Raw genomic sequence first — 8,416 nt, 5'->3', positions numbered from 1 at the left:
AGATAATGTTGAAATAATTTAAACTAGTATTGGATAAGTATAAGTAAAAGTTTATCATTCACATAATGCTATATTAATGGGAAACTTTTTCCAATGATAATCTACAAAATTTTCTAAATGCTTAGATTTAAATTTTATTATGATAACTTACATCAGACTATACATGAACTCTTGTATATTCTCTTGGACTAAATTAACGTCAATAGTGGATACAGTTAATTCTTCTAGCATTTCACTTTTATAAATTTGTAGCTGCGGCCCGCAGGCCATTTCGCAGATATTATTGCGGGAAATGTTAAACATTTCACAGTAAAGATAACTTTCAACTAAATACCTGAATAAAGTAAGATGATACTTGATACATTTTTCTGTTGATGATACAAAAATTCTGAAATTAAAAATATACGTAGAAAGTAGTTTATATGTTGTAATTAGAAAAATAAAGAGCAAAAATTTTATGACAAAGATATTTTATATATATATATAGTTAAACTTTAATTTTAAGAGGTTGTGAAGATAAAAGTAAATTGAAAGTTTGGGAATATATTATAATAAAAAGATAAAATTGGTAAAATGATGCATTAAAATTATAAAATGATAAAATAAACATGTATTTATTAATTTTAAGAGTCTTTAAAATGTTTATTGCTAAAAATTAAGTGGAAAAATTGTTGGAAAAATTAGACATGTAAAATGTTATTATCAGGGGAAGATATAATAATGGAAGGTACAGGGGTGGATAAATCATGATTTAAATTTGATGAAAGCTGAGAGAGATCCATTTGAACTTCTTTTAAAATCTTAAACTGCTTCTTGTTCATTAAAAGTTTCTTAAATAGCAAACCTAAAAATAATTAAAATTATTATATTTTTTAGGAATGGAAGTCAGTCCAGAGATGAAGATAGAGGAATTAAAAGATACAATCAAGGACAAAGAGATAGGCCAAATGAAAAGAAAAGATATAGAGGCGATAATAGAGAATCATCAAGTGATAATTCAATTGAAGAAATTGGTGTAAAGCCAAAGAAAACTGGATACACAAATGGTGAAATAAAAAATGTTTTGAGTGCTGTCAAGATATTTTTGTCACCTAAAAATGTGGAGATAAAAACAATGATAGGACAACAGACACAAATCTTTGAAATGACAGTATCTGAAAAAGGATGGAAAAATATGGATAAGAAAGTAATTGAAAAGATAGTTGAGGAACTCAATGAAAATAACCCGAAAAAGATAAAATATGTGATAATAGATATTGACATTTTCTCATGTTTTAGCAGTGTTAGCTATGACAAAAATATGGAGTTGTACATCGGAAAAATGAGTGAAATGATAATGTCAAATGTAAATTTTGACACAGACAAAGAGCCGCCAACTATCCTGATCATGAGTTTTCCTGGCAACTGCCAGGAAGACATTCATTTGAGGGATAAGAACTTATTCCAGCTGGTAGAAAAGGTAAAGGAATATCTGAGACACGAAGGTAAACAGATAAACATCATGTACATGAGCCACATAAGAAGCTCAATTGTAATGTCTGTGCTGCGAAGAAATAATCCAAATGAAAACACAAACACATACAGCCAATATGTGAGCAATATCAAGGCCAGGATTACTAGCAAGCCAGAGATACCTATCTTCTTTGTTTTCAACCTTGAAAACACTCAAAAGTATTATTTCCAAGCCAGGTTAGTTGTGGAGTGCATGGAAGCCGTTCATTTCATCACTGCTTTGGCCATCCTGCTGAACAATTGTGATGAAAAATTTGTTAAACAAAGGAAAGTAGAGTATAATGAAAAGATATTTGGTGAAACAAACAATACTGAGGAAGATAAGAAAGAGTTCAAGCCTGCAACTGAAAGAAGTGAACTAAGATTGAAATATCATGAAAATAAAGTTGAGCTTCTAAAAAATAAAAAAGCACAAGCGGAACTTGAGTTGGAAGAGTTAAAGAAAACCCAAAAGAATAAAAATCTAACTGAGCTGACCAACAAACTTAAGAAGATTGAAGATAGAGGCTACGAGATGCCAGAAACTGTAAAGCAGCTACGAGAATACATTTCATCCTTAGAGAAGAAGATAAAAAAGCTTCAAAATGAAATGGATAAGGAAGATGATCAAGAAATAAAAGAAATGATGGAAGTTAAATGTAAAAAAGTAAAGAATGAAATGAAAGATCAAGAAGATAAATTTAAACTTCAAAAAGAAGAAAGTGAGAGAGAATATGAAGAAGATAAAACAAAAAGAATCAAAATTGTACAGGAAAAAATAGAACGAGAAAAAGCTGAAATTGCTAAAGATGACAAAAAAATTGAAAATGGTTTTGAGAAGGAAAAGATAAGATATCTACAGAACATCAATAACAAGTGCCAATCTAACTTAGGATTGCTGGAGAGTATTGTCAAACACTGTCAAGAGATACAAAAAACTCAAACTGAAATGACAACAGAAATGAAAAATGACATCACAAGTGATGCAGGGATGAGAAAATTGAAATCAGAAAATGATTCCCTTGAAAAAGAAGTCCAAGATTTAACTTGGAAACTAGGTAATTTGACAGATAGATTTAATGCAACGCAAGAAGAATTGGAAAGAGTAAAAAAAGAAAAAATGAGAGATGAGAAAAGATGGGAGGACTTACACGAAGATTACAGGAGAAGCCAAGAACATTTAACAGAAATGAGTTATGACATGAAAACAAAAGATCAAGAAATAAATCAATTAACCAAAAAATTAGAAGAAAATAAAATTAATTATGAAATGGAACGAAAATGGAATGAAAATAGAACGAAAAATGAAGGAGAGGACACTGGAATCGAAGATGACCAAGATGATCCTAAGATGGAGGAAGGCCAGGAACAATGTATTTTGTCTAATATGGAGACAATTATTATTAGAAGTGATGATATGGATGTGGAGGAAGACAAAAATTAAATTACGTCACAGGCAACACAAGTGTAAATAAAGTGTATATATTATAGTAAAATTAATGTATAATTGCCAGTAAGTTTTAAACTAGTAAATATAAAACAAGTGGAAGATTTTCTAAAGTAAAAATTTTAAATTTGCTAGTTATATTTAAGAATCAAACTTTTGATAAAATATTTGTAAGGTTTCGTGATAATTTTAAAGTCCAATCTTTAAAAAGGTATATAAAGATAATTTTGATAAAGTAGTTGTAAAGTTTCATGATAATTTTAAAGTCCAATCTTTAAAAAAGGTATATGAAGATAATTTTGATAAAGTATTTGTAAAGTTTCATGATAATTTTAAAGTCCAATCTTTAAAAAGGTATATAAAGATAATTTTGAAAATACTTAATTAGATTAAGTCTTCAAAAAGATAATACTTATTTTCTATTTAAAGATATATTTAAAGTTTCAAATTAAATGAAACTTTGAAACGATAAACTTGTGAAGTATTTAAATTTTTTTTTAACTTGTGAAATTGTATAGAAAGTTAATATTTGGTGAAAGTATTTAGAGTTTTAAAAAAACTTTACAAAGATAATTTAAAGTTAAACTAACGTTTTCTTTAAAAGATAATTAAATAAGATATCCTTAGTATTTACTTGGCGTATATTTTCAAAAGACATTTTAAATTTTATATTTAATTTAAAGTGATTATCTTTATTGAACTTTGTTAAAATAAGTATGATATGGTAACACTTGATAAAAGAGTATGTAAGTTCAAATTTTATAAAAATAAGATTTTCCTTATTGTTAGAAAAAACGAAGTAAAAATAGTAAAATTTAAAGTCATAAAAACAAAAATATTCTTGATATTAAATGATAAATTTGTTGTATTTGTAAGAATAAAGTGTAATAGATCAAGTGAAGTATAATACTCTAACATAAAGATAATACTACGATAATTTTTTTTTGCTTTCAGATCAACATGAAAGTGATAAAATGGTTACTGATAATATTGGTAACAGCTATAAACACTAGGAAAGGAGAAGAGGAAACCATCATATATGGCATATCTCATTTTGAGGTAAGCGAAAAATTAAAAGATAATTTTAGGAAGCCAGAAATGATAAAAATAGAGATATTGGGTGTAAAGGAACTTAAAACTTTAGAGTTGCAATTGGAAAAAAATCCTTTTTTATCTATATTAAAAGGGGAACCAAATGTATTGGACAAATGGAATGAAATCAAACAAAAACTTGGGGGTTTTGATACAAATGATAATATAGAGAACGATAATACATGCTATATAACAAATCTGATAGACGCAATGACATATATATTAAGTACTGTTCCAAGGACAAAAAGATCAGTAGATAATATTGATAGACTAACTGACGAAGAAATAGAAAATCTATTTATAGAACTACAAAATAAAATTAAAACGGATCATAGAGATATATATGACCAAAGTCAAATTATGATTCAACAGGTTCTTGATGCACAAACTACAACACAAGCAAGAATAAAATTTCATAATTTTAGAAGATATTTAATGTGTCAAGTAAATGATAAAAAGAAGGAGTTATTGTTGATTATTACATATAATTTAATGAAAGATACACAACTAAAAACTCCAATGGAATTAAAAAATATTTATAAATCTTCTTTAAATGAATTACGTATCAAGATTACTAATTTGCTTAATATTTTAGGAAAACAGTTAAGCTATCCTGCAGAAAATGAAAACGAAAATTGTAATGATGGAGGAGAGCAACCTGGAGAAAACGATGGAGAAAACGATGGAGAAAACGATAATAAAAACGATAATACTGACTCTAGTGATCAAGATGGTGATCATAATACTGATTCTAGTGATAATAATGATAATAACCAAGGAAATACTGACTCTGGTGATCAAAATGGTGAAAGTAATCATAATACTGATTCTAGTGATAACAATGATAATAACCAAGGAAATACTGACTCTGGTGATCAAGATGGTGAAAGTAATAATAATACTGACTCTAATGATAATAATGATAATAATCAAGGAAATACTGACTCTAATAATCAAAATGGTGATAACCTTGACAATGAGAATGGTGAAAACAATGACGAAAATAACAATAATGACAACAATAACAGTGATAATAGTATCACTAATGAAAATTCTAATCAAAATGAAAATGAAAATGACAGTGATAACTATAATGAAAATACAAACAAAGAAAGCATTTTGCAATTTTATAATAATATTCGAAAAATGGTGGTTTCAATTAATGTAGAAGCCAATGGAAAAGCTGGAAATACATTAAATGAACTAATTAATAAAATAGATGAACAGTTGTCAGTTATGAAAAATGATATATCAAATAATTTTGGTGATAAATTCAATGATAGTCTTGAAGAAATTTACAAGTTGCTACAGAGTAGCTTCAATATACTAATCAGCACTTTAAGTGATGAAGAAAAAAGAAAATTGGAAGAGCTTGATACAATTACAGGTGAAGATAGTAATGTTAAAACTAATATAAGCCTCAAGATATTATCAATGGTAGAAACAATAAAGAGTATGGTGCAATTGCTAAATTTAACCCTTAACACTTATCAATTAAATAGTATAGATAATAGCTTTTTTACTAATAGGGATGATAATATTAGCGAAAGGAGTGTTGATAATGATATATGCCAATCAACTCCCAATAAATGCACTAGCGATGGTATTCAAATATCAGTTATGAAAGATAAACTTAAAAAAGTCCTAATGTTGGACGACATTAGTGAAATTCAAATTAATGATAAAAAGGGAAGTTCTGAAATCTATGAAGAAATTATTGAATTAATTTCTTTCAAAGATTATCTCAATAAAATCTCTGATTTTGAGAAAAGCAAATATAATTTTTCATCTCAGAAAAAACAGTTTAATATAGAAGGGTTAAAGGAAATTTTAGAAGATGAGAAAAAAAATCATAGTATTATGGAAACCTTGATTCAAATTATAAATTATCTTTTAGAGCTAGAAGAAAAATTAAAAAATTCAGAAATAGCGGTTTTAGATAAAAAATTATTTTCAGAATGTAAAATTATGGGAAGTTTTAAAAGCTTAGTTGTATCAAACAATACAATCTTTGGTTTTAAAAAGAAAATATCTCCTGCTTATAAAGTTATACCAGTGCCATTTTGCTTCGACAAAAAATGTCTTATTCTAGATGCAAAAAATTATGTTATAGATAATAAGGGAATATGTGAAGGACAAATAATTGAAGATAAAAACTATTGTCTTAAAGAAATTATAGATATTCCGTGTAAACAAGAGAAAAAAAGTACAGAAAAATGTCAATTTAAAAAAGCTAAAAAAGGTCAAACTATTATTTTGTTTAATAGGGAATATAAATGTGAAAGTACTTGTACTTTTAGAAAAGAAGGGGTAATTACAGAACAATCTTTTATAACAAACAAAGATTTTAATAACAATTTTTCAGAAGATAAAACAATTTTTGAAAAATTTGCTTCAGAAAATATATATATTCAGATCTCATTATACATGGCAAATTTAATTCTAGGATATATTGATCTCAGTATATTTAAAAGAATTATGAGAAAATGTATTAAATTGTGCTACAAAAAGAGGAAAAAAAGAGATAATATAGAAATGATAGTTGTAAATGAAGAAAATATACCTATGGTTAGACCAGCTAGAAACCAAAGGCGCATTCAGTTTAATCCCACAGCACCTTAGTAAAAATATAAATTAATTTTAGATAATACCTGCGAGACACAACAAGAAAAAATTTAGCAGGATGCTGAAAATCAATGATGTCCATAATACGATGCCGGAGAAATTAACGGTGGGAAGATCCATCTCATCAAGGTACTGAATTTTATCCTAAATAAAAGATAAAAAGATAAGATAATTTTATGATAATCCTGGGAAAAAATGTTAGAATGATAATTTAAATAGAAAGATAAAATGGTTAAAGAAAATTTACGCTAGAAAATGCCTAAAGAAAATTTTAAGATATTTAATTTAAAAATGTACAGAATTAAATGATAGTTGAAAAATTCATTAAAATAAAATTCTGTTTACTTTTAGAGTGTCCAAGGATAGGTCAACGGATCCTGACAAGAATGAAATGGCGCTGAACGGCTCATTAATTAGAAATTTAAATGTCTGTGCCACAGTAAAAACAGACATAAGTTTGTTGAACTGAAGGTAAACGGTATTACTACAACTCATTTTAGAAAATATCTATAAAAAGTATTAAAAAGATATTACTTTTCTCGGAAGATTTATGATAACTATGCAAAATTATTGAAAGTTTAAAAGATAATTAAAATAAATTTATCAAGAAAAATAAAAAATTAGAAAGTAAAATGATAAATTCTAGTAGATGTGTATAGATCACTGGAAACTGTAAAACTAATAATTAAAAATATTACAGGAAATTGGGTTGAAACTGGTAACAACAAAAAACCTGAAATTAAGAAACTAAAACTAACAGGATAAAGGAATAGTAAAGTGATTTCTATGTTTAATTTTTCATTGCAAATGTTTAAATGTAAAAGTAGTGGTTTATTTCCTTTTTTATAAAAAATAGAAAATTTTATTATTAAAGAAATTTTTACAAATGATGTTAAGGTCTCCTCAGAAAGTTTCAGTTAAAATTTTATTAAAAGTAATAAGCAAATTAAGATTTTTTTTGTTGAAAAGTAAAATTACAAAGAAATTTTTTTTTCTCTCCTTTTAATCATTTGAATATTATGAATAAGCAAATTAAAATTTTTTATCTTTTGATTAGGAATTTAGAACTTAGAAAATTCTTTTTTATAGCTTTTGGAATTATTATTGAATACAAATTAAAGGGAAATCACTTATGTACCTGACCATGATGAGTCAACAACGTCGTTCCGTGTACGAGTCCGACCAGCAAAAGCAGAGAAAACAAATCTGCTGAGGCACCATGAACATCCTTTCATCCCTGGAATATAGAGAAATGAACGCATTGGATACGTGAACTTGGAACCATCAGGAGCTGATGATGTAGAATACTGTAACAACAGATGCCACCAGGAATGCCTACAAAACAAGAACATATACATGAATAAAAGATGAATCCCTGATTAATCTTGTAAAATAACTTTTCCAAAATGTGTTTAAATTTCAATGCAATTTTAAGTTCTGAATACAAGCTTTAATTCATTTTTTTTTATTATTCCTTTTTCTTTAAATAAGCAAAACTACAGTATGATTTTAAATTTTTATTTTTAAGTAAAACAATTAAAAAGTACATTTTTTTTATTCAAATATTTAATTTTGTTCAGAAAATTTTTTTTATCAAACAGTCTAATTGAAATTTTGTTTTCCCTAATTAAATGAAATTTTTAGCTTTTTGAGGGCAGACAGTAACACTTTTATAATAAAAAGTAATATTTAAATAAATTAAAGTAATGAAATTGTAGAAAAATTGTTTTAATTTGAATAAAATATAATTTTTATGACGTA

General features: G+C 26.5%; 1 protein-coding gene and 1 long non-coding RNA gene across 3 annotated transcripts in view; one reads left to right on the top strand and one right to left on the bottom strand.

The window, feature by feature from the left end:
• The window catches only part of LOC145306744 (OCIA domain-containing protein 1-like), a 369,294-nt gene that overhangs the window by 244,281 nt on the left and 116,597 nt on the right, over nucleotides 1–8,416 (top strand). The gene's annotated exons all lie outside the window — the stretch shown is intronic.
• Nucleotides 667–8,126, bottom strand: LOC145307072 (uncharacterized). Of its 2 annotated transcripts, none has more exons than XR_013875286.1 (3): nucleotides 7,794–8,126; nucleotides 6,682–6,799; nucleotides 667–844 (listed from the first exon to the last, which is right to left on the bottom strand). It is a non-coding gene; the product is annotated as an uncharacterized LOC145307072 (long non-coding RNA). The 2 variants fall into 2 exon arrangements; XR_013875287.1 differs by lacking the exon at nucleotides 7,794–8,126 and adding an exon at nucleotides 7,001–7,155.

This window comes from Acartia tonsa, chromosome 15, assembly GCF_053477335.1.
Source record: "Acartia tonsa isolate MP-2025a chromosome 15, ASM5347733v1, whole genome shotgun sequence".
Lineage (NCBI taxonomy): Eukaryota > Metazoa > Arthropoda > Copepoda > Calanoida > Acartiidae > Acartia > Acartia tonsa.
This window is presented reverse-complemented; position numbering and strand designations above follow the sequence as displayed.